Here is a 26,064-nt window from a genome sequence, read left to right on the forward strand (position 1 = left end):
TTGGACTGTCTCACACCTTCACCCATTCTGGCTGAGGGCGCTCGCTCCCTCAGTGAACTAGCTGCTTGGGCCAAGTGTCACAGATGTCAGCTGGTCCTTCAGTTGATACCTTGGAAGGTATCTGACAGAAGGATCTGGAACTATGGTTCGTTAGCATGACTTCACCCAGATTCTGCCAGACCGTAACCTCTGCCCTCCTCCCCACTTCCCCGCTGCTGTGTCTCACCCGTCCTTGGCCTGAGGTGGAACTAAACCATAGGGTGAAGGGCGCAACACAGAGAAAATGACAAGATCCGCCCCAGTGCAGTGTTCCGGTCAGCAGATTTACGAATTTAAAAACATAATGCTGGTTAATCCGAGTTTCCCTGGTCGCTCTCCTTCCTACACATACCTAAACACATTCCATTTCCTAATTAACTTACTTACTGGTATGGTTTCTTCCCCTCCTGACAGACTGCAATTTCTCCAGAGTTAGGAGCTAGGGCAGATGCAATACTGGCTATTGCATAAAGGCGCCAAGTGCAGGTGCAAAAAGAAACATTTACCAAATGGTTTCTAAATTGAGAGCCCGAATCTGGAGGGTTTCTCTTTCCTAACGGTCCACGTCTTTGGAGAATTAAGCTTAAAGAATGATTTTCTGGAATTTTAAGATGTGCATCTAGTGAGCTTTCTCCTATGGTCCTGTTATGGTTGTTGGAGGCTGGGGTCCAGAGAGCCGGTGCCTCTTAATCCCTCAACCCGTGGGTCTGGTACGTCTCCTGAGCACGTGGGATGTTGAGTTCTGAAACGAAGCGGGAGGTTTCAGTGCCAGATCAGTAGAAACAGCTGAGGCAGAGCGCAGCATGGTGAGTCCAGGCTTCTGAGCAGGTGAGCCAGACTGGCACGAGGTGAGAGAAGGGTCACATCACACCCCCCCCACCCCACCTCCCGCAGCCAGCCCCAGCAGGAGCAGAGGATGGGGAGGGAATGACCTTGTGGAGGATGGGGCTTATTGGCAGCTAATGGAACGGGGATCTCCTTGACTTCCAAGGAGAGAGAGGCAGCAGGCTTCCTAGACAAAGCAAGGAGAGGGGATTTATCTTCCAGAACTCGAGCTGCGTTTCCTATGATGACTTTTTCCTTCACTCACATTGGAACGTGTCTTTTTTAAAGCCTCCATTTCTTAAGCAGTAAATATGAACTAGGAGCATTGCCAAGGGCTTTACCTACATGAGATCATTGTCCCCAGAACAATTATATGAGATAAGGATATTTATAATGCCCATCTCCCAGATTGCAGATGAGGGATCCAGAGCTCTCTGTGTGTTAAAGAACAGGCCCATGGAAAGAATTCACCATGTTCACACTGGTCTGACTACCTCTTTAGTTAGGGCTCTTTAACATTAAACTGTACTGCTCCTCTTTTGTGAACTGAGGCACTGACTTCACAGAAAGTCGATTTTGGAAAGGATAAACAACAAAAACTGCCAAGATGTTACACAGTCAAGGATTCATTTACAGCCATTGCCCACTCATTAGAAAGGAAGATACATAAATGCCGTTTGGGAAGCCATTTTTAGCTATCACTGGCCAGGAAAAATGTTTTGTGCTTGAGACTTTAGTTTTATTTATTTTTATTTTATTATTATTTTTTAATGTTTGTTTATTTTTGAGAGTGAGACAGAAACAGAGTGCAAGCAAGGGAGGGACAGAAAGAAAGGGAGACACAGAATTCAAAGCAGGTTCCAGGCTCTGAGCCGTCAGCACGGAGCCTGACGTGGGGCTCAAACCCATGAACCGTGAGATCATGACCTGAGCTGAAGTTGGACGCTTAACCAACAGAGCCACCCAGGTGCCCTGAAACTTTAGTTGTATTAATGGCATATTAATGATATAGTATGCTGATAATGATATATATAATTAATTTATAGTGTATCATTATTAACGCTGGTTGAAGCCTAAACAGGGTTTGGAACTGTATAGAGAAATGTTACAGAAATACAAGGTGAAAGTCCTACAATAGCAGACAAAATAATGATCAATGAGACATGAAAGTCACCTAGAGAGAGGATTTTATCTCTACTAGTTTGTAAGTCCTGGTAGAGGCTTTCACGGTCACTGTCCTGCATTCCTAGTGGGAGTATAAAATGGTGAAACTACTTGAGAGGAGGTTTGGCAGTTTCTTATTATGTTAAACATATATTTAACACATGGCCCAGCCTTGGTTATTTACCCAAGAGAAATGGAAACATACGTCCATAAAAAGACTTGGGCCCTTTCATTCCTAACAGCCCCCAACAGAAAGCAAGAGGTGAATGGATTAGTAACTTTTGGTATATTCATATAAGGAATACTACTCAGTAATAAGATGGAATGAACTACTAATCCCATGCAGCAACATGACATACATGTATGTCATAGCTGTGTTGAAAGAAGCTGGACCCAAGGACATACATAGTATGAGCCTGTTTGTCTGAAACTCTAGAGGCAAAATTAATCAATAGTGCCAGAAATCACATCACTGGTTGCTTGGGGCAAGGTGGGTACATGGTCGGGCGACTGACCGCAAAGGGGCACATGATTCGAGGGAGGTGGAAATGTTCTGTGTATCGATGGAATGGTAGTTACATGGGTGTGCGTACACATTTGTCAAAGGCATTCAAATCACATGCTCAAAATATTTTATTGTATATGAATTATACCTCAGTAAAGTCAATTAAAAACAGAAAGGCCTACTGGCTTACAAAGGAGTATGCATTAAAAAAACAAAAATCTCTCCCTCTCTGTCGCTGTCCCCTGAAATGTTTTCTGTGTCTAATGCTCATTTCAGGAAGTTTATATCCTGTTATTTTTCCTTAGTTGCAAGACTGATTCTTGTTTGTGAAAGCCAAGTGGAAAAAAAATTAGAAAACTTTAAAATAAAGCTATTAAGGATTTCTAAACTACCTTAGCTGGATAATCAGATTTCTTCAATTGTTGAGGTTTTACTACTTGGAGCATTCTTAAAATGCTATTTTCTAAAACGAGTATTTACCTCCACATGCCTTAAATAACATTTACTGAACACAGTTTAATCCTCTCTGAATGCCTCCAGGTCATTGCTATGAATATCACAAGTTGTAACATAGCGATGATGTCGGATTGTTATGGCACATATGACTCTTTGCTTCTGGGCTAAGTGGCCTCAGAATACTTAGGCTTTTTCAGCTGTTATATGTGCATCTTATTCTTTTTTTTTAATTTTTTTTTTTTCAACATTTATTTATTTTTGGGACAGAGAGAGACAGAGCATGAACAGGGGAGGGGCAGAGAGAGAGGGAGACACAGAATGGGAAACAGGCTCCAGGCTCTGAGCCATCAGCCCAGAGCCCGACGCGGGGCTCGAACTCACGGACCGCGAGATCGTGACCTGGCTGAAGTCGGGCGCTTAACCGACTGCGCCACCCAGGCGCCCCTGTGCATCTTATTCTTGACTGTGTCTTGTTGGGCTGTCAGCAAATATTCAGCAAATATATATATATATATATATATATATATATATATATATATGTATATATATGTATATATGTATATATATATTTGTATATATGTATATATATACATATATATGTATTTGTATATATGTATATATGTATATATATATGTATATACATATATTTGTATATATGTATATATATGTATATATATGTATATATATGTATATATATGTATATGTATATATATGTATATATATGTATATATGTATATATATGTATATGTATATACGTATATATATGTATATGTATATATATGTATATATATGTATTTGTATATATGTATATATATATATATTTATATATTTATGTCCTCTCTCTCTCTCTCTCTCTCTCTCTCTCTCTCTATATATATATATATATATATATATATATACACATTTTTTTTCTCCTGTTTGTCTCCCTGTAGAAACTGCTTTTCTCTCAGCCTTCTAAGAGAATCGGCCTAACAGAACCATATAGAGAGCAGTGGTCCCCAACCACTGATTTTCCAATCGGCAGTTGACTGGCTTCAAGTAAAGTACCTGGAAACTTGTGAAAACCATAGCAGCCCTGGCCCCATCCTCGGTGATTCTAATTCAGTGTATATCACACATTATTTTTGATTATGGAAATATGCTTGGCCCCACCGGCCAAATCCACCTTGCTGCCTGTTTTTTAAAAACTGAAACAGAATTTAGATACCATAAAATACACCCTTTTAGGTCTACCATTGAGTGGTTTTAGTATTTCACAAAGTTGTGTGGCCATCAGACTTCCCCCAGCCCCCGACAACCACGAATCCACTAGTCACATTTCTGTGTCTATGGCTTTGCCTATTCTGGACATTTAACGTAAATGGAGTCACACAATATGTGGCTTTTTGTATCTGGCTTCTTTCACTTAATGTTTTCAAGGTTCATCCATGTCACAGCATGTATCAGTATTTCAAACTCCTTTCTAAAGGTAAATAATACCTCATTGTATAAATATACCACATTTTGTTTATCCACTCATTAGTTGATGGACATTTGAGTTGTTTCCACTTTTTGGCTTTAAGGAACAAGGCTGCTGCGAGCATTCATGTACAAGCTTTCATGTCTTCCGTTCTATTGGGTATATACCTAGGAGTGGAATTGCTGGGTCCTACGGTAACTCTGTTTTTAAGTTTTTGAGGGACTGCCAGGCTGTTTTCCCAAGTGGCTGTGCCATTTTATATTCCTACCAGCAACGTGTGAGGGTTCTAATTTCTCTAAATCCTTGTTGACTCTTGGTATCTTCTATCTTTTTGATTCTAGCTATCTTAGTGTGATGTGCCATCTCATTGTGTTTTTGACTCCTATTTCCCTAATGATGAATGAGGTTGAGCATTTTTTTGTGTGTGTATCAGCCATGTGTACATCTTCTTTGGAGAAATGTCTGTTCAAATATTTGATGACTTTTAAAATCAGGTTATTTGGGTTTTTTATCGTTGAGTTGTAAGTTGAGTTTTTAAAAATACGTTCTAGATACTAGACCCTCTTCAGATATATGATTTCCAAGTATTTCCTACTCTTCACTTGCTCTCTTGATAGTGTCCTTTGAAGCACAAAGGTTTTAATTTTTAATTATCTATTTTTTGCTTGATTGCCTGTACTATAGGTGCCATAGCTAAGAAACTGTTGCCTAACCCAAGATCACGAAGATTTACACCTAAGTTTTCTTCTAAGTGTTTTATAGTTTTAGCTCTTACATTTAGGTTAAAAAAAAAAAAAAAAAAAAAAAAGCTTCTCATGTGATTCTGAGGCACAATTAGTTTTTAAGACTGAGAAGATTTTGGCACCCTCCAAGAATTTCTTTAAAAGGAACACGCTCTGGGGCACCTGGGTGGCTCAGTCAGTTGAGTATCCGACTTGATTTCAGCTCAGGTGATGATCTTGCCCTTCATGGGTTCAAGCCCCCATCAGGCTTGAACTGGTGGTGTGGATCCTGCTTGGGATTCTCTCTCTCTGCCTTGTGCTCTCTCTCTCTCTCTCAAAATAAATAAACTTAAAAAAAAAAGAACAAGCCTTGGTGTGCAGTTTTCATAATATACATGTTGAATGATAAAAGGTCTTTTCGGTCTACTTTCTGGGTTACAGATGGCTAAGATGTTCAGAGAGCTGATTCAAGAAGCCTGTGTATTACTGTTTAGGTGTATGGTCACCTCTTAGTACCAAACAAACTAAAACAAGTTTAGGAGGAGCTCCTTACACGTTCCAAGTTTAACATACAGACTGTCATCTTAAGTCAGTTTCAACGTATGGTGCCCCATAGTTCTGATCCAGGTATTGGGAAATGTTGTGGAGAAAAGAAAGCAAAAGTCAGCAGCTGGGACCTAGCTAGCTTTCAAAGGACGATGGCACGATTGCCACATTTCTTCCATCTGCAGAAAGAAAGATAAGCAGGTACAACCACAAACCATCAGTTGCCAGTTGACAGTTTGTCCCAGAGACCCTGAGGCCAGTGGCTCTCAAACTCCAGTGAACGTCGCGATCACCAGAAGAGCTTGTAAAAACCCAGATTCCTGCGCCCCACTCCCAGAAATGCTGGGACCCTGATTTTGCCTTTTTGATATGCTAGCAGATTAGGTTAATGATGATGGCCCTAGGATCCCACTTTGAGGATAAATGGGTGGTCCATCCTGCCCTGTTGCTTCCAGAACATTGATCAAGCAAGCATTAAGCCAGAAGACTCATCTGGAGCTCCTCCTTGGTCATGAACAAGCTAAAAGTATATACCAAGGAAGTTATGAAGCCATAAATTATTTTAAAATCTTCATCATTGACAGTCTGATTTCAGGTTCCAAGGGTACGGTTATTTTTCCAAATGCCATTTGGTCACTTGGAAGAGTTTCTGGATTTCGATAAAAATAGCAGGGATCATCTAAATTGCATTGTTTTTCTTACATTTTTTTCTGATATTTGCTCTTACTCCATGCATGTAGGCATCGACAGTGGTTAGGAATGCTATTCAGGAACATCTCCTGTGTTTGTGATAATGGATTTGACCTGTGGCCAAATGGTACTCGTGAGAGATGTGGTTGTGACTTTGACAGATTGAGCCAAAGTTATATTCTGATGAACTGCAAAGGAATTTTATCAGTCCCAGGATGTCGGCCAGCTGAATTTGACAAAGGAGTGACTTTCCAAAATGTCCTGAGCAATTCATGTTTATTCCGTCACCTCTATTTCCAGCGTTGTCAAAGGTCAGCTAAAAACTTCATTTTCCTAGTTTCTGCCTAGTTTCTGTTTAAACCACAAGTTTAAACCTGAGAACCAAATGTTAAGCTGTGTTCCTGCCTCTTACAAATCAGCAAGAACAGAGCTCAGCAAGCAGAGGGGAGTTTACAATTTTGCTGATGCCATAGAGACAGAATGAGACCTCAGCTTGTTTGGCTATTCAGTAGAGAAGATAAGTAGAAAATGTCTCTGTGGGTAAATCGCAGAGATTCAGGAACAGAGAGAAATCTGTCAGGCCAGCCGCAAGAATACGTTTTGCATTTAGGTCCTTAAAACAGTACTGGAAGTCAGCTAATTATTTTTTGAGACAAGTGGAACGTTTGCTTTGAGAAGAGCCAAAAGTGCTGTGCCAACCCAGTCAGTCTGCAGCATCCCTGCAGCTGGCTCGGTGGGGCTCTGCTCTACTGTCGTTTGCAAACTCCCAAGCCCTCTGTCTCCCAGACCACCCACAGGAGGGATCTGGTATCCAGCCCTTACCATGCTCCAAGGAGCAAGTACACGTTTTCTTTTAAACAGACTGCAAACCAACCCAAAGAAAAGTTATCTTAGTAGCCCTATGTCCACAGGAGGAAATGTGTACGTAGCATTTTAATCCCAGTGAGTGATATTAGTCACTAGGCTTCTCGGGAGTTCGACTCTGTTATCCCTCCCCCACTTTTCTAAATTATAATGTCAATAACTGCATTTGCACAGAAATCGCCCTAACTGGGTAGCTACTTCATTAAATTATCACATGATTCCTATTTTATAGGTACAAAATACTTGATCTCAGTGAACTGGCGACTTTAGAAACTTAGGAGGCAAATTAGAGCAATTACTAATAAATTATACGTGTGGTAACTAACAATTTGTCTATCACCTAGAAATATGAGGAAAAAATGCCAGACTTCTTGTTCCTGCACAGCTCTTTTCATTTTTCCCTTTCCAATACCAAAAGCTTGCATTATCCACACTGGTTCCACCAAGACTGCTGTTGCTTTCCAGAGTCCAACGTTCATAACACAAAGTTAGGAACACAACGGCGGGATCTGCAGTCTGTTTGGGGTGGAGGATGTGACTGCTTCAAATTAAAAACAAAAAAAATAAAGGGGGGAAAAAAAACCCCAACCCTAAACCAAGACGTGAGTTTCACATCAGCTTTCCCTAAGTAAGTTCACAGAGGAAATAATGGCCAGGAGGCAGGGGCAAAAATTCTCCTCGCTCATGATCACCATTCACCATCGCTACTATGTGGTGTTTCTGGGAGAGGCAGTTTGATGGCATTAGAGGAAGTTCTGTGTTATAAATCATCTGTAGTTCTGGGGGAGGAGGTGCGATTAGGTCAATTAACAAGATGATATCTTTCTCTTCTTTCGTGCTTGTCTCATCCAGCCCTCGGGTGTGCTGTTCCACATGAAAGGCGTTGATGTCATTCATTAATTGTAGGTCAGGTTCCCCTATCAGCATCTTCCTCCCACCTGGTACAGCCTTACCATCATCCACTTACATCCCCAGCCAGTTTCAACTTCTTTTTTTCTTTTTATTTCTTTTGAGAGAGAGAGAGAGAGAGAGAGAGAGTGGGGGAAGAGCAGAGACAGAGGGAGAGAGAGAATCCCCAGCAGTCTCCAAACTGTCAGCATGGAGCCCAACACGTAGCCTGATCTCACGAACTGTGAGATCATGACCTGAGCCCAAACCAAGAGTCGGAATCTCAACCGACTGAGCCACCCAGGCATCCCTGGTTTCATTTTCTGTGGCTGCTGTAAAAATCCTAAGTGCGGCAAGAGAGGCATTTACAACCGTTTGCTTGAATGTGTCCTCACTGGCCTCTTGTACGAATGAGGAGAGAGAAAAAAAAAAAGTATCCTGATCTTGGGGAAAAGAGGTCCAATGTCTAGGACCTAGATGCTGGGACAAGATGTAAAAAAAAAAAAAATAATAATAATAATGCTGGAAAAAGACCCGTAAATTTAAAAAGTTTTAGCTACCAATCCCAAATACCCTCCAGCAATGGAGAAAATTTGTTTTCTGCACGATTTATACACTGCATTTCCCCCTTATAGCCGGCAAAAATTACATACTTATTTCTCTACATTTCATGATGTCAGTTTTAAAATATATTCTTTTTACACTGAGTATAAGTATTTGTTTATAATCCATAGTTACACATTTTACTTTAAAATTTCATTATCCCCCCCCCCCCCCTTACTCTTTCTTTAGTTATTTGTGCCACCTGCCTGGGTATAGGCAGATGTCACCATGTCATCATGTCTCCCTGGAGAGTCACATGGGCCAAGAGCTCCCTTGAGATGTTAGGGAGAATAAAGAGTAATCACACTCATTGTTTTCTACTAGTACAATGAGCAGAGTTTAACAAGAGCAACCTCCTGGGAATTGCAAACACCTTTCTAAATAACCAGGGATGATGTGCTTTCACAACCTGACCTGCATAGTTCTGCAGGCTCCCAGGGGAGGGGGCAGGGGCGTGGGGCGGGGTGGGGGGCGGGTGGTGACTGCCCTGTGCCCACAGACTTGTGTTGGGTCACACTAACTGGGTGAGTCAACACATCCTGCAGCAGCCTGTCATTTGTGGGGGCCCTAGCAGGTGCAGCCCTGTGGAATCCCACTCCTCTGGGGCTCGTGCCAGGCGAAGCAAGCTTTCACCTGCAGGGGATGCTCCTGCAAAGGCCCGTAGGTCCTGCCTGTCCTGATTCCAGCGGAGACTCAGCCTCTCACCCCCCTCAGACGCTCAGCTAGACAATCCCAGGAGCTCGGAAGGCGGCACAGGGAGTTGGGGGGAAACCGTCCTTAACTCTCACACCCCGTTTGCCTAAAATGCATCGTGATGACCCCACTCAGTTCGGCAGTGCTAGAAATAAAAACGTTCAAGTGTGGGGCACCCGGGGGGCCCAGTCAGTTAAGCGTCCGACTTGGGCTCAGGTCACGATCTCACAGGTAGAAGACTGGTGAGCTCCAGTCCCGCGTCCGGCTCTGTGCTGACGCCCCGAGCCTTCTTCGGATTCTCTCTCTCTGCCCCTCCCCCACTTGCACTCTCTCTCCCCAAAACAACATTGAAAGCAATGTTTGTGAATTATTGCTTCTGCAACTATAAAGTAGTAAATTCTGTCTATTGGAATATACGTCACACAGTTTTGTAGTTCCTCACTATATAGAACTGCCCAAGGCGATGGCCGGCAACATTATCTAAAAACCTTCATTATAATCTAGGGGCAGAAGAATGCCTCATACTACAAAGCAAACTATTTTTTAAGGTGGGGGACCCTCCTCCCAAGAGGGTCTGATTGCTGACGACGATGGTCCAGGCCCCTGGCTCCCACCTTCCTCTGTCAAGGCTACGCCTAGCTGAGGGGAAAAAAGTCTGAAGTCACCACCCAAGGAAGTATAAGCCTCACCAGTCTTTTTGGCTAAAAGAGCATCTTGATTTTCTCCACATTTTGGCTTTGTTGTTCTTTGGATAATCAGAGGAGGAGGGTAACATAAGCAACCTTTTCATAATACTCTTGCTCTTGTATTTTGTTCAAAACTCACCACGGAAATGATTAAGAGCCTTAACTGGGGGTTTTCGCATCAAAATCAAAGGTGGCATATTTCAGTATTTCGCATATTGATCAAAGGTGGCAACTTTCTAGCCATGTTCGTGTGATGAGCTCATTTAAAAATAGATTAGGAGGAGTCCTGACCACAATTTCAGATCACCATATGACACATGGAAATGGTAGCTATTTGGACAGTAAGAAAACAGGTGTTTTTTTTTTTTTTTTTCTGTAACCTACACTCGTTTTTATATATTCTGTCACAGTCTGGGCATGACTTTATCCCAATAAGTTCATTTTTATCAACGATTTAAAAGCCTTAACAGAGGGGAGCCTGGGTGGCTCAGTCCATGAAGCATCTGGCTCTTGATTTTGGCTCAGGTGATGATCTCATGGTTCATGAGACTGAGCCCCGAGTCAGGCTTTGTGCTGACAGTAAGGAGCCTGCTTGGGATTCTCTCTCTTTCCTCTCTCTGCTCTTCCCTGACGCACGCTCTCTCTCTCCCTCAAAATAAGTAAATAAACTTGAAAAAAACTTAGTGACAAGTTAAGTTGCACGTGATACCTGAAGTCATCTGGCTAACACAGTCCTACTGAAATCTTTCAACGTAGAATACAGCAGTCTCATAGTGAAACCTGACTACCACATTTTCGTGTTTTCCCACATGTAAGTTCAAGTTATGTTTTCACAGGTATAATATTCTGGTGAAGTTATATGAGAATCTACAGCTTGGGATCATATTTCCTCATCAGCCAGACATCCTGGGATGCTCTCATTGCTAGCCTGGAGGTACACAGAACATGGGGATGGGGAAGGCATTCTCCCAGGTCTAGGCAAAGCAAAGTGTGTTCACAGACCAGTGTGAAGGGCAGGAGGCTTTTAGACAGTGGGTCAGGATCCGCGTGGGTGAAGTTAAAACCCAGAACAGCTGTACTGGCTAAAACTCATGGTTCAAAAGTCAACTTTCACGTGGACGCACTAGCATCAAGGGAATGTAAGGATCATTAAATAAGATCAGTCTTCTCTAAATGAAAAATGTACCTCATTTTCTCTCCATGCCATGTCATGTCCCCAACAGGCATGTCCCTATGTGTCTTTTGGTTCCTTTTACTCCCTGGGGAGTGGCCTGCTGTTCTTACGTTTCTTTCTCTCTCTAGTGAATCCCCAGGGTGATGCTCAAAAAAAAAAAAAAAAAAAAAAATCCTTCAATCAGGGGCCCAAGGTCTTTTCTGTTTCTTTCCCTTCAAATAACTTTCTTGTACTTTATTCTCCTTTGTCATCCAGGGAATGACAAAGGAAAATACTACCCCTCTATATTCATGGGGCTGAGACACACGTTCTTAACTCTTTTTTTCTTTCTGCTCACGATACATTGCTGATAGGTCCTTTCCTGGTTACGTCTGGGTGTCCACACCTCAGTGCGGGGTAGCTTGTGGGTAAGATTACCCAGAGCTCAGTGGGGCTTGGGGACAAAACCTTTTGTGACTCAATCCATTTTGTTTTGTATTTTGCCAGCCTCTTCCCTTGGAGACCCACTCCCTTCTCGCTAGTTCGCCCTGCTATCAAGTCCATGCCCGAGTTCCGCTGTCCCTTCGCTCCTCCACTGCTTGTGGTCCAGCTCGACTCCCTTTGCTTTGGGTCAGAGCTTGTGGAGACATCTGACCCATGTCAGGGGATTCAGCCCGCTGGTGGTGATTGCTGCTGGCCGTTTACACAGGTGTCCCCTGGCTCCTCACTCCCTCGGGGCATCCCTGTCCCCCAGCCCTGGGCAGCATGGGGAACATACCCATCCACCCCTTTGCCTGCTCACCCAGCAGGTGCTTGGGAGTGTGCCTGTGTGACAGCTTTCCTGACTGCACTTACCCTCCACTGGCGCAGATTTACTTCTGGTCTCATCCTCTGAGGCAGGTCCCAGAAGCTTTTTTAAGAGAAAGGAAGGTCTGTGTGTTTGAGTGACGATGCCTACCGTAAACACCCTGTTATCTGGCCATATTCGGAGGCAGGGGGTTGGCTTATCAGCCGTGACCAGGCTGGCACCCCACCCAACATAATCAGCGCGTATGCATGTAACAGCGGGGCTCTGCGTTGGGTCTGAGAAAAATGGGCAGATACCAGGGTGCTGTGGGGTTCACACGAGGTCACACTGCTGAGGACAGTCTCAGTGTGCAATGTTTCTTGGATGAGGCCGGCAAGCCATGGCTGTTTTTAGTTGTGGATTCTATAATCGATCACTTACCCCTCTTTGCATTGGCTGCTGGAAAGCTTAGTGCCAAACCTGAAGGATGCCTGGTTTGCATTAATTTGAATGGATTTTTTTTTTAATGTTTATTTATTTTTCGACAGAGAGAGAGAGACAGAGCATGAGCGGGGGAGGGGCAGCAAGAGAGGGAGACATAGACTCCAAAGCAGGCTCCAGGCTCTGAGCTGTCAGCACAGAGCCCGACGAGGGGCTCGAACTCACTAGCTGTGAGATCATGACCTGGGCCAAAGTTGGATGCTCAACCGGCTGAGCCATGCAGGTGCCCCAATTTGAATGGATGTTTATGAGTGACTTTGAATGAATTTTTACAATACCCTTACTTACTCACCAGTCCATTTTATGTATTTTTTTTAAACTTTTTTTTTTCTTTTTTTTTTTTTTTTTGAGAGAGAGAGCACGGAAACCGGGGAGAGGCGCAGAAGGAGAGATAGAATCTGAAGTAGGCTCCACACTCAGTGCAGAGCCCAATGCGGGGCTCCATCCCACAGCCCTGGGATCATGACCTGAGATGAAATCAAGAGTTGGACGCTCAACTGACTGAGCCATCCAGCGCCCCCATTTTATGTCTTTATCTTTGTTTTCTATTTTCCCTTCCCATCTGCCTATAAGTTCTATTTCTCTGCCACCCACCTTAAACCTTTACTGAATCAAGGTGGGACCATGAGTACACAAACATAAAAAACGAGGTAATCTTAGGAAAACAAAAATAGTCTCTTCCACACAATGGGTTGGGAGACAAATCCCTGGATAACAGTATCCACTAAACGTTGTAACGTACACATTCATGACACAGAAATACGGATTCCAGTAATTTATCCTACCCATACACAAGTGTGCGATCTTTGTCGCACTGTTTGTAACGGGAAAAAGGAAAATAAAGTAAATTTCTGGGCATGGCTCAATGCATCATCCTGCATATATACAACGGCACACTGTGCGGCTGTCCAAAAATGAGAGATGAGTTTACGTGTTCTAACATCAAGGGTGCCGTCAAGGTAATAAGTGAAGAATGTCAGTCGTTGGTAGGGTGGGGGTGGGGAGGAGAGGAAGATATGTTTGTGACTTAACTTCCTCCTAACCCCCCCCCCCCCGCCACAAATAGCAGGAATACTAAGGAGGGCTTGTTGCTTGTTGGATGGTGTAAACAAAATTGTCATCCTCGGCGCGGAAGCTTTCTCATAATTCACCCGGTATTAAATAACAGGAATGAGGAAGCAAAATTGCAGAAGCTTAGAAGTTCCGTTCTCTGAATTAGCACAGGCTACAGAGTGGGTGAAGATAGAGGAAAGACCAGAGTCTGGCCTTTGAAAGAGAAAAGCTTCAGCAGGTGGGGGTTGTCTAGTGGGCATTTTGATGAGAAATGCAGTGAATTTTCACTCTGTCTCCCACACTCTAAGTAAAACCTACCTCCTCACCTCCCAGTACTTTTGCAGTTGGATTTGTTTTGGAGGGAACGTGATAAAGTGCTGCATCCAACCTAAAGGTCAGAGAGGCTCAAGGGCACAGGTGGCCCAGAGTGACCACTGGCCCCATCTGGGTCACCAACAGATAATCAGGTCCCATGTGCAATTAGTTCTGTGCATACTGGGAACTACAGGTTGAAGACTAGGAAAAGACTGGAATATGGACAAAAGCCAATATGCCTAATCAACCCTATGCAAAAGCAGCGGTCCGGCTTAACAAATACTGAGATGAGTCTCCATACCCAACCAAGATGACTTAGAGCTATTTAGATAAAAAGGGTTAAAGCATCGTAGGAGAGAAGATAATATCGGAACATAGCATGTATCACAGTAGCTGCTGGGGCACGTGGATGGCTCAGTCGGTTAAGCGTCTGACTTAGGCTCAGGTCATGATCTCGCGGTTTGTGAGTTCGATCCCCGCCTCATGCTCTGTGCTGACAGCTCGGAGACATGAGCCTGCTTCGGATTCTTTGTCTCCCCCTCTCTCTCCCTCTCCCCTGCTTGCACTCTCTCTCTCTCTCTCTCAAAAATAAATAAACATTAAAAAAAATTTTTTTTTAAAGGAGCTGCAGTTATACACGTGAGAGACAGACAAAATGCTAGGTCTGACTGCATGAGTTGTAATAGGAATATTTTCTCCATCTGAAAAAAAAAAAAAGAGTGATGTCGTGTCCATTAAAAATTGCTCTTACTGCCCATCTCACCTCTGCCCCTTGCCCTCACACAGAACCGCGCTGCCTGGCTATTCCTTCGTGAGACTCTTGCGTCTTCTGGAACTACCACTTCCGCATCCTGTGGGACCACCCCTCGTGAGGACCTACCCAATGGAGCAGGCCACCTGAACATGCTTTAGGAACTGCCACACCCCTGGAATGTTATGCAAGTTAGTGTGTGTGTATACTTTTCTGGGGGGAAATGTACTGATTCAAATATGGCCCCGTAAATAACCAAGGACCTCTTATGTTAGAAGCCTGATAATGGAACTCCTAAAAAAAAACAAAAAACTCATATTTCCAAGGCCTAGCACAAATCTTGGCAAACAGTTGGTACTTTAAAACACACACACACACACACACACACACACACACACACACACACAACTCACGATGATTGAGAATACAGAATATGCCAGGTGCAGACAGGTTTATTATTGTGACCCTTTATATATGGGGAAAATGAAGTCCTACTTGCAGATCCTTGTTGTGAGACTTTAAACCCTCGATGTTGGCCCCTCTGTATAGATGCTATTAAATGACTGAATTACTGAATAAGATGACGAGTGGCAGCTACTAACACCTCCACAGTGCAGGTAAGGAAACTGAGGTAGCAGCACGGAGAGAGGGGAGTTGTGTCACACAGCCGTGGTACCTGTCTTCCAGCTAAGTGTGCTGTTCCTTATGGTCTCTGGGTTTGATACAGTGGTTATTTCTTTTGGACATGAGAGTGAAGTCCTGTACCCTACACTGAACTCATTTCACCCATCTCTGAATTGAGGACTCTGGCATGCGTGGGAGAAATCTTGTTCCCGCGTCACCACGGACGTCTGGTCCGGAGCACAGAGCTACCCCTTGGCCTCACCACACTGTATGCCTTGAGAATGTGGGCCTGGGATCACCAGAACTTCAGAATTTTAAGAGAAACCAGAAATGTAGATTTTTATGCAGAATGTCCTGAGTTTTACAGGTTGACAACTCACACATTTCTTGAAAACACAGTAAAGGCCAAACAAAATACATCATCTGAGGCTGGGTGGGCCCGTGGGCCAGTAGTCGGCAAACGAAACTTTCATTCGGCGAACGTCCAGAGTGATCTTCTGGCCCAGCCAGGCAGATAAAGTACGTGGGGGAGAGGAGAAATTACTATTTTCTGTTTGGCAGCCTGTTAGCATCTTTACTGAAAGGTCTGGCGAGGGGGGTGGTTGAAAGAGAGTCGGAAGTTGTTTTGAGACTATCTGTGGATGTGAAATAAGCTCTCTGTGGCCCCGAACTGAAAATCCGGGGCGGGCAGGACCAGTTGTGCGTGACTCTCTCCCTGAAGCTACCAGTCAAGCTTTTCTGCTGCACAAAGAACTGTTCCAGTGCGCAGCGACACATGACTTCAGCATTCTTCAAGCGGTTGTTCGAGCACAGTGCCCTGCTGAATGTGCAGAAAAATCCCCGACTCGCCGCGTGTCTTCTTGCACTGCGTGTGCTTCTGCGGGGCGGCAAATCAGCCTCCAGCCGTGAACAAATGACTTCTTCCAGGATTGCTCTGGATAGTTCGCTGTCCACTGAGAAAGAAAAGCTTCTCAGAAGAATGGAACTTCTCCTAACAGGAGGCCCCTACTTTGCCTTTTACTCTGTCAAGCAAGGCTGTGCAGAAGGCCGAATAAATGCGGACCCGTTTGGGGATCCGCGACTCTGGCACATGAGCATCTGGGGCCCTGAGCCCACTTCCCCGACAGTACAGCCTCAGGAGCTTCTGATGGCGAAAGCCAGGCAGAGGCATAATTTAGAAGAGGAGATGTTTCAGGATTGGTTTCCGCTCCAGCTGTAGGAATTGTATGTGGAGAAAACTTCCTGGAGACCCCTTTGCTTTAAATACGTTAGTAAAATGGATACGGAGTACTAATGTCCTTTGCAAGGCGTTGGGAAGTAACACTAAACGCCGTTCCCTTTCAACTGAAGGTGCCGTATACGTGTTTAGTTTGGAGAGGGATCCGTGCTTGCGTATGCACAGTTTTCCTCCCGCCATACCAACAAACTGCGGATTTTCCAGCCCCCTTCCTTTAAACAACCACCAGAGAAAACATCACATCTGATACGTAAGCCAACGGTAACAGAGTGCTAAAGTGTGGACAGCATCAAATATTATGTTTGGAGTGAGGCTTCCTTCTGCACAGGCTGCCAGGCAGGCTCATTTTACTTGTATAAGAACACTTTACTTGACTACTATGGTATTTAGAATCCCTGGCCTGGAGTCCTCCCAAAGTCTGCCGTGAAATAGCTAAGGCTGTTTCCAAACACTCCTTTCTACTTTTGTTAACACTTTCCTCTCCTTTGAAGTCAGCTCGAAGGACTGCTTCAGGTTACCTCGCGTGTTTCGATACCCAGTTCCAACATGTCAGGAGGACAACCCAGCGATAATGAAACCTGGTGCCACTGTCCAAACATCTGTGCTGTTCAGGCTTAAAAATTGTGGACCAAGATCAAATGCATACTTTTTTCATTAAAAAAAATTTTTTTTAATTTTATTTTTGAGAGAGAGAGAGAGAGAGACAGAGAGAGAGAGAGACAGAGACAGCGAGAGAAAGCATGTGAGTGAGCTGGGGAGGGGCCGAGCGAGGTGGGGGGGGACAGAGAATCCGAAGAGGGCTCGATGCTTGACAGCAGAGAGCCTGATGTGAGGCTCGAACTCATGAACCGTGAGATCATGAGCTGAGCTGAAGTCAGATGCTTAACAACTGAGCCATCCAGGTGCCCCTCAAATGCACATTTTAATGCAAATCCGAAAGAAAGAACCTGTGTTCAGTTTTTCCTTTTCTAGCCCAGTTTTTAAATACCCAAATATAGAAGAACCTGTATGTTAGAGGCCAGGTGAGAAGGGTTCCCACAGGGAACAATCAAGGCACAAAGGATCATGAGCTTTTTCTCTACTGCACATAAATGCGGTTCTTGAGATAGAGAATCTAATTATTCCTTAAACTGCCCTCCCATGTCCTAACTTACAGGATTTTGTTTCTTGTGCTGACAGTTAAGGTAACCTGTGAAGGGGGAGCTGAATAAAGGGTGTGTTGACTCTGCATAATGAGTCAAGGTGCCCACATCAAATTAAAGGTTGGATATAACTTGTAATTTTATTTCGGATTTTATTTTTGGTCGAGTAAATAATGACAGTTTGAGCGACATACATGTATACATACAGTAAAACCTGGGATTGTGAATAACTTGTTCTGTAAATGTTCTGCAAGACGAGCAAATGTTTCTGATAAATTTTAACTTGATAAACGAGCAATGTCTTGCAATAAAATAGCACGTGATGCTGAACATCACGTGATCACAACTGAGCCGATGGTTCTTCTCTCTCTCTCTCTCTCTCTCCCTGCGGGATTGTGGGTGATCTTCTCCCATACTCAGATGCTTGGTTGCAGGCCATGGTGTTTGGCAGAAATCAGTGATTTTTCAGAGTTCTGGAAGGTGCCTACAACTGGCACTGGTGTATTTTTTGTTACTTCAAAGCACCTATGGACAGTCCTTTGCCTTTCCCTATAAAAGTAAGTTTAGGAATGCTTTGCTTCATTCTAGGTCACGGGATAGGTTCCTTGTTAAAGGTGCACCAAAAGAAAAAGATTCCATTGAGCCAACAGATAGAAGTGATTCCGTTAGTGATAGTGAAAGTTGTCCTACACGACAACCCTCTCCTATCTCCCTCACACCAGCCACAAAGGGTTTCAAAGGTTAAGTGCAGGCTAATTTATTTTTCCTTTTATTTTGTATTTTCTTTATTATTTCTTTATGTATTTCTTTATTATTTTGTATTATTTTGTATTTTGTATAATCATTTTTACATGAGTGTTTTTGGGTTGTGGAATGAATTATCTGAGTTTCTGTTATTTCTTATGGGGAAATTCGCTTTGATAGACAGGTGCTTTGGATTGCAAGCATGTTTCTGGAACGAATTACGCTCGCAAACCAAGGTTTTACTGTATACCGTTATTTTTTAATTGAGATATAATTCATCTGCCACATGATTCACCCATTGGAAATGGGTTTTAGTATATTCCCAGAGTTGTGTAACCACCCCCGGAATCAATTTTAGAAACCTGTCACTCCCAAAAGAGACTGCATACCATTAGCAGCCACCCCCCCCCCCTCCTCTCTTCCCACAGCCCCTGGAAACCGCAAATCTACTTTCTGTCACTATGGATTTGCGTACTGTGGACATTTTATACCAGTGGTGTCACATAGTATGTGGCCCTTCCAGTCCGTTTTTGTCACTTAGCACGTTTTCAAGAGAGAGAGATGTATGCACACAGACACAAGAGCACCGTCTGACGGCTCCAGAAGGACCTGGGCGGTTCTTGCCGTTCACCTTCTCCCCTTCTTTGGGGCGTTCACATCCCATCTGCACGCATTTGGGAAAGTGAGCGAGTCCTGCTGCATCTCACGACAAATCTCCACTTGCCAGTGGCCGTCTCTGTGCCAAGTTCTTGTAATACCTCACACTCAACGTGTGCAACACGCTCTCAGCATCTTCCCTCTACACTTTTCCTCCTCGTCCCAGGATAATGGAGAGACAGGCTGTCCTCTTAGTACTTGAGGGGACGCTGAGTGCTCAGCAGCTCTTCCCTGGGCGGCCGGGACCGCACCAAGAGGTTCTGACTTCCTCGTCTGCAAGTCCCCCAGATGATTCTAAAGTCTAGTTCTGGGATCTAACAGACTGCCGCCATGGCACGTGTCGTAGACCAAGCAGGGGTTCTCACATCCGGAGACCTGGCTTCCAACCTCCGTCTACCGAAGGTTAGCTGCGGTACCTAGGGCACCTCAACGGTCTACCCTCCATTTCGCCATCTGTAACGTGGGCTAACTAAATACGCCTTCATCGAAATGTTCTGAGTGTTAATTAAATCAGAGATGAAGTACAAAGCAGAGGGCCTGGCACAGAGAAGTTCCTCAGAAAGTAGGGGGCAGAGAGGGTATACATGCCTTGTTCTGAATTGTCTTTGTCACATCGCTAATATGGCTGGGTGACAACCAAGAACCAGTGTGTTTGAGTCCTTTTGTGAAAGGAGAAACGACCTCGCTGGCTGAGGGGAATCCGGACCTTACAGGAGCACAGCCAGACGTCAACATTTTGTGCTGTTTTAGTTTCTTTATTATTACTAAATAATAAAAAACTAAAGTTTTTTTTTTTTTTTTTTTATTCTGAGGGAGGGGAGGGGCAGAGATAGAGGAGAGAGAGAATCCCAAGCAGGCTCCACACTGTCAGCGCAGAGCCTGATGTGGGGCTCTGTCTCATAACTGTGAGATCACATGACCTGAGCCGAAATCAAGAGTTGTTTTGTTTTTTATTTATTATTAATTAATTAATTAATTCATATGTTTATTTATTTTAGAGAATGAGCGGCGAAGGAGCAGGGAGAGAAAGTGGGAGAGACAGGATCCGAAGCGGGCTCTGTGCTGACAGCAGACAGCCTGATGTGGGGCTTGAACTCATGAACCGTGAGATCGTGACCTGAGCCAAAATCAAGAGTCTTAACTGACTGAGCCACCCAGGCATCCCTGTTTTAGTTTCTTTCAATGGAGGAAGGGGTGGGGGCACCTGGGTGGCTCAGTCAGTCAAGTGTCTGACTTTGGCTCAGGTCACGATCTCATGGTTCGTGGGTTCAGGACTCACGTTGGGTTCTGTGCTGACAGCTCACAGCCTGGAGCCTGCTTTGGATTCTGTGTCTCCTTCTCTCTCTGCCCCTCCCCTGCTCGGGTTCTGTGTCTCTGTCTCAAAAATAAATAAAAACATTTAAAAATTAAAAAAAAAAAAAGATAATTACATGGAGGAAGGACTTGTGGTCAGAAGTTGGGAGAGCTCAATGTGCTATGTGACAGGAAGACGCTTCCACTGTGTCCACATGGGTTCAGGCTGTTCTTGACACACTGTTCACACAGCCAGCTAAACACTGATCATAATGTTTCCCCCTCCCTAAAACTCTTTGGACAGATTAGACGGAGACATCTGGTAGCATCTAGGATACTTTGCAAAGTCTCATCGACAATTCTTAACAGTGAGAAAGGCTTCCGGTGGGGTTAGCCGTGCACGCCTGCATTATCTCTCCTCTGCAGGAGGAGCAAGGGATCGGGAAACATGCAGAAGAATCATATAGCTGGATTGCACGCATAATGCCCAGCAGTTGCTCCACACCCCTAGAGGGACTTTGGCTTCCCCCAGAGAGCTGCTTGTTTTTCAGTAACAAAGGGACAGATGATCCCTTCTGAAAAGTTGGCCTCAGGGTGGGAGGGAAGGGGTAGGTGAGAGATCTGGCAGGGCCGTGGTGTGCCCATCCCTATCTGAGGACAGGAACTAGCCCTCTGCCCCAGACCCGGCTCTCGAGTCTGTGAGGCCACAGGCCGGTCACTTCCTCGGCTCAGGATCGTGTATCAGAAACAGCAACGCGGCAGCTCAGAACTCCGACTTAGGGCAGGGATCTAAATATGGCAGGGCTCAATTCTCTGTTTTGGGTATCAGCAAAGACTATCGGAAGTGTCAGCAGGCTGAGAATGCAGACCTCGTGGGGAGCTAACTTTGGACTTGGAACGGCAGTTCACTCAGGGCCCCAAATCCACCCTCTCTGCCAACGTGATTTATGATGCCAGCTCAGCCCACTGAAGCTCAAATGGTCAAGGAGTCATGTCCCTCAACTTACGTTCCAGTTGTGCCCCCTGCACCTCCAGACACCTCATGGGCAGCAAATCAGAAGGAGCACAGGATGCAGGGGTTTGCTTAGAAGAGGCCTAACGTAAAGCCAAGGCCCAAACCAGAAGAAAGCACTGAAAATCTGTGTGACTTTACCTTTTTCCTATCTTTTTATCTGTGTCCACCTTCCTTGAGGGTTTGCATATTTAATCAGTGTTGGCTATTTTTTTTTTTTTGCCAATTCTTTTTTTTATTTAAAAAAAAAATTTTTTTTTAACATTTATTTATTTTTGAGACAGAGAGAGACAGAGCATGAACGGGGAAGGGTCAGAGAGAGAGGGAGACACAGAATCTGAAACAGGCTCCAGGCTCCGAGCTGTCAGCACACAGCCTGACGCGGGGCTTGAACTCACTGACTGTGAGATCATGACCTGAGCCGAAGTCAGATGCTCAACCGACTGAGCCACCCAGGCGCCCCTTTTTTGACAATTCTAACAGCAAAAAGTTGATCAGAAAATCTGAAACCTGGGGGTGCCTGGGTGACTCAGCTGGTTAAGCATCTGAGTCTTGATTTTGCTCCAGGTCATGATCTTACAGTCTGAGTTCGAAGCTCCTGTCACCTGCTTGGGATCCTCTCTCTCTTTTTCTCTCTCTCTAAATAAATAAACTTAAAAGACAGAGAGAGAGATAGAGAGAGAGAGAGAATGCGAAACCTGCTATCGTGTGACAGGGAGAGAGACAGGTTATTTAGATGAGGCTGAAGCAGGGTAAGACCTGCTTGCATCCAGGTACCTTTGGATGGAACTATACCATGTTCGTGTGGGCCCTGCAATTTTAGGGGGCTGGAAGGGAAGAAACTGCCAGGGTTTCTCATGGCATGGGGATGCTATCCGTCTTTTGAGTGATGCGATTCCCTAAGAAGCGAGTGTGTCACCCTCTAGGAGGGCAGTGGCTCTGCGATGGGCCAGGTACACGGATGGGGGGGCGGGGCAGACAGGAGGTTGAGGAAAAATGGTGAACCTCCATATTCAGAAAAGAGGCTCCAGAACAAACAAAAACCGGAGCGACATTGCTTGGGAAAGAAACAGGACAGGAACACCTTCCATGCCAGGACAGGGGGATGTGGGAAGGAATGAGACAAGCCCAGCAGAGGTGAGGCCCAGCTCAGGGGCAGCACCCTGGAGAGAAAGTTCCGGAGGTAAAGCCCAGTGGGTCGGGGAGGCTGACCCGGGAACCAGACAGGACACAGGCTATGGCTCCAGGGCCTGCTGGCTCATTGCCAGAGCCCTGCCCAGGCCTCAAGTGAAAACAGAATGATCTGGCAGGAGCGCAGGGCCACTGAGAGCCAGTCAAGGTTTTTAAACCTTTTTGGTCATGGGTCCCTTTTAGGATCTGAGGAAAACTACAGAGCCACTCCCCTCGAAAGCGCACTTCAGCTTCACATTATTCCCCCTTCACTTCCGGGGCTTCAGGGGTCCCTGAAGGCCAGGTCACACACTGGAGGTTATGACGTCCGGGCCCAAAGGATGCTCCCATGCACTGAGAGAAGAGGAGTGATAACAGGAAATACTTGAAGGATTGTTTAATCCTTTAAACCTCTGGCAAATTGAGTGGAATCAGATGAGACCTGCCCCGAAACTGGTCTGAATAATACATAAAATGCAGTAAAGATGAGCGAGGCATTTAAGCTTTCAATGTGTGTGCAAGTCCAGTGGAATGACAGGGCCTGGTGGGGAGGGGGGGGGGGCGGGGGAGAGGTCCCAGAAAAAATGAGGAAGAAAGAAAAATGGGGAAACCAAAGGTAGAGAGTGCGTGGCAAGGAAACTGTCCCCCTGTGTGCTGCTGGCTGGTGGCAGGAGAAGCTTGAGAACCATTGGGAACGGCTCTGGGTAATGGGGCTTTGCTCTTGGGGACCACACGTGGGTTCTGTCACTTGCGTTCCATACTAAATCAAGACACGTGGTATTTCTTTAAAAAATATCACTATAGGTTTGTAACAAGGAGTCTGTACTTGTAATGATGACTTTTTTTTTTTTTTAACATAGTGAAGTGCATCTTGGAAGGTATGGGAGAGAAAGGGTTGCAAGTCTGTTTGCTATTAGTCAATTATGTGACGGGTTTGATTTGATTTTTTTAAAATGTTATTTATTTTGAGACAGAGAGAGCGTGTGCACATGCAGGAGAGCAGGGGATGGGCAGAGAGACAGAGGGAGAGAGATTCCCAAGCAGGCTTCGTGCTGTCATCAGCAAGGGGCCCAATGTGGGGCTTGATCTCATAAACCGTGAGATCATGGCCTGAGTGAGCCAAAATCAGGAGTCGGATGCTTAACCAACCGGCACACCCAGGGGCCCCTGATTTCTGAAAAGATGCATCTTGGGAGGTGTGGGAGAGAAGGAGTTGCACCTCCATTTGCTATCAGTAAATGATGTGTTAGGTTTAATTTGATGGTTTTATATTAAGACTAGAAGCATGTCTTTTTTGTACAGATGAATTTTGAGCAGTTATAGGAAGGCTCAAATTCTGAAAACACAAAGGGGTTCTTGATTCTGTTTTTTAATGGCAGTGTAGTTGACATACAATTAGCTTCAGGTATACAACATAGTGATTGAACACTACGTACATTAGGAAATGGTCACCACCATAAATCTACTACAGTCTGTCATTATGCAGAGTTGTCACAGTATTATTAACTATATTCCCTATGCTGTTCAGTGTATCCTTGTGTCTTATTTAACAGTGGTCTTTGATTCTTTTTTTTTTTTTTTTAATTTTTAATGTTTATTTATTTTTGAGAGAGAGAGAGACAGAGTGTGAGCCGGCAAGAGGTAGAGAGTGGGAGACACAGAACCCAAAGCAGGCTCCAGGCTCTGAGCTGTCAGCACAGAGCATGACGTGGGGCTCAAACTCACTAACCGCGAGATCATAACCTGAGCTGAAGTCGGACGCTTAAGTGACTGAGGCCCCTGGGTGATCTAGTGGTCTTTGATCCTCAAACACACCTTTGCTGGGAGAGAGCCTAAAGCTGAGAGCAATTTTCATGGAGGACTATTTGGTCCATGGGTACAGAACACATACGGAAACAACAAGGTAGATTGTTCAAGGAAACTTAACTTCTTATAAAGAAAGGGATAGTTTAGCGTATTAGCAGAACATGACATGAATGTGAGTTCATTGCAAGCATATCTAACAGTAGTAGGATTTATAGAAATATGTTCATTGTCTAATGTTCCATAAGGATATGTGATACATCCAAAATAAGGAGCATAAAATTAAGAATCAGAAGACTTGGACTCAGGCAGATTCAGCAACTGTCAGGTACATGGCCTCAGCAAATTATTTACCATTTCAGACACAGCCCAAGTATCCCTCCTATAAAATGAGACTTAAAAGTGCCTGCTCCCACCCTACCTGACAAGTACTATCAAATTTGAGGCATGAATGAACTATCATAAATTGAAGCATTTGAATCATACCATTATTATACAGAGCTAGAGAATGTTTTTAAAAACTTAAGCACGTTTAAAAAAAAATTTTGAGCACCTACTTGGGACAAAGCACCGTTCTAGGTGCTGTGAATTACAGAGGCGAGTAAGCCCTTCAAAGAGCTTTGTTTGTGATTTTGAAAATTAAAATAATAAAGTTACAGGTCAGACTGAAGGCTGAGGATTCATATCGTGAAGATTTTTCAAATATGCAAAGTTGGAAGGACCTACATCCAAACAAACAGGAAAATAAGCAATTTCCTTTGGAGAGGTCCTTTTATTTATTTATTTATTTAAAAAAAAAATTTTTTTTTTTCAACGTTTATTTATTTTTGGGACAGAGAGAGACAGAGCATGAACGGGGGAGGGTCAGAGAGAGGGAGACACAGAATCGGAAGCAGGCTCCAGGCTCTGAGCCATCAGCCCAGAGCCTGACGCGGGGCTCGAACTCACGGACCGCGAGATCGTGACCTGGCTGAAGTCGGACGCTTAACCGACTGCGCCACCCAGGCGCCCCTGGAGAGGTCCTTTTAAATAAAGTAAATATTTGAAAAATTCCAAGTAAGTACGATGCAGTAGACACCCCCAAGAATCAATATTGGAAATCTGTCTTGAGCAATATGTAAAGCAAATAAATACATGGGAGTTGAATCATGTGATGTTTTTGTTGCTGTTGTTTTTAATCTCAAAAGGACTGCTGACCTCTGCCAACACGCCTGTATTTAGGAGAGGCACTTGCAGGAGCAATCAGGTTTTCTTTACAAGTAAACTTTGGTTTCTACAAGTAGAAGACAGTAGAACGAATAGAAGCGCTTATCTCCTTAGACTGTAATAAAATGTTAACACAAAGGGGAGGGATGTAACGCAGATACAACTGGGAGAGGAGCATCAGGGGAAGAAGAAAGATTGCAACAAGTTTCTGGAGGTCAAGGAGAGGCTGGCAAAGAGAACAGAACAGACGATGGTTAATTTTATGTGTGAACAGGGCTGTGGCGCCCAGGTGTTTGGGCAAACGCTAGTCTCTATGCTGCTGTGAAGGTATTTTGTAGATGGGATTACTATTTCTTATCATTTGACTTTAAGTAAAGGAGATTACCCTCCATAATTCGAGGGGTGGTGTATGTGCCTGGGTGTGTTAATCCAATCAGTTAAAAGCTTTAACAGCAAAATCTGAGGTCTCCCAGGGA

At 44.4% G+C, this 26,064-nt stretch overlaps 1 protein-coding gene and 1 long non-coding RNA gene across 4 annotated transcripts in view; one reads left to right on the top strand and one right to left on the bottom strand.

The window, feature by feature from the left end:
* Window positions 1-26,064, bottom strand: part of MARCHF3 (membrane associated ring-CH-type finger 3) — a 150,854-nt gene that overhangs the window by 90,985 nt on the left and 33,805 nt on the right. The window lies entirely within an intron of this gene.
* Window positions 1-26,064, top strand: part of LOC123602981 — a 109,064-nt gene that overhangs the window by 80,250 nt on the left and 2,750 nt on the right. Inside the window, exons 7-8 of one of the 2 annotated variants that reach the window (XR_006714658.1) lie at window positions 10,977-11,074; window positions 14,736-14,891. This is a non-coding gene — a long non-coding RNA (uncharacterized LOC123602981). Of the gene's footprint in view, window positions 1-10,976; window positions 11,075-14,735; window positions 15,034-26,064 lie in introns of those variants that run through there. The other variant, XR_006714659.1, reaches the window with a different exon arrangement.

Source organism: Leopardus geoffroyi, chromosome A1 (assembly GCF_018350155.1).
Source record: "Leopardus geoffroyi isolate Oge1 chromosome A1, O.geoffroyi_Oge1_pat1.0, whole genome shotgun sequence".
In the NCBI taxonomy this organism is placed as follows: domain Eukaryota; kingdom Metazoa; phylum Chordata; class Mammalia; order Carnivora; family Felidae; genus Leopardus; species Leopardus geoffroyi.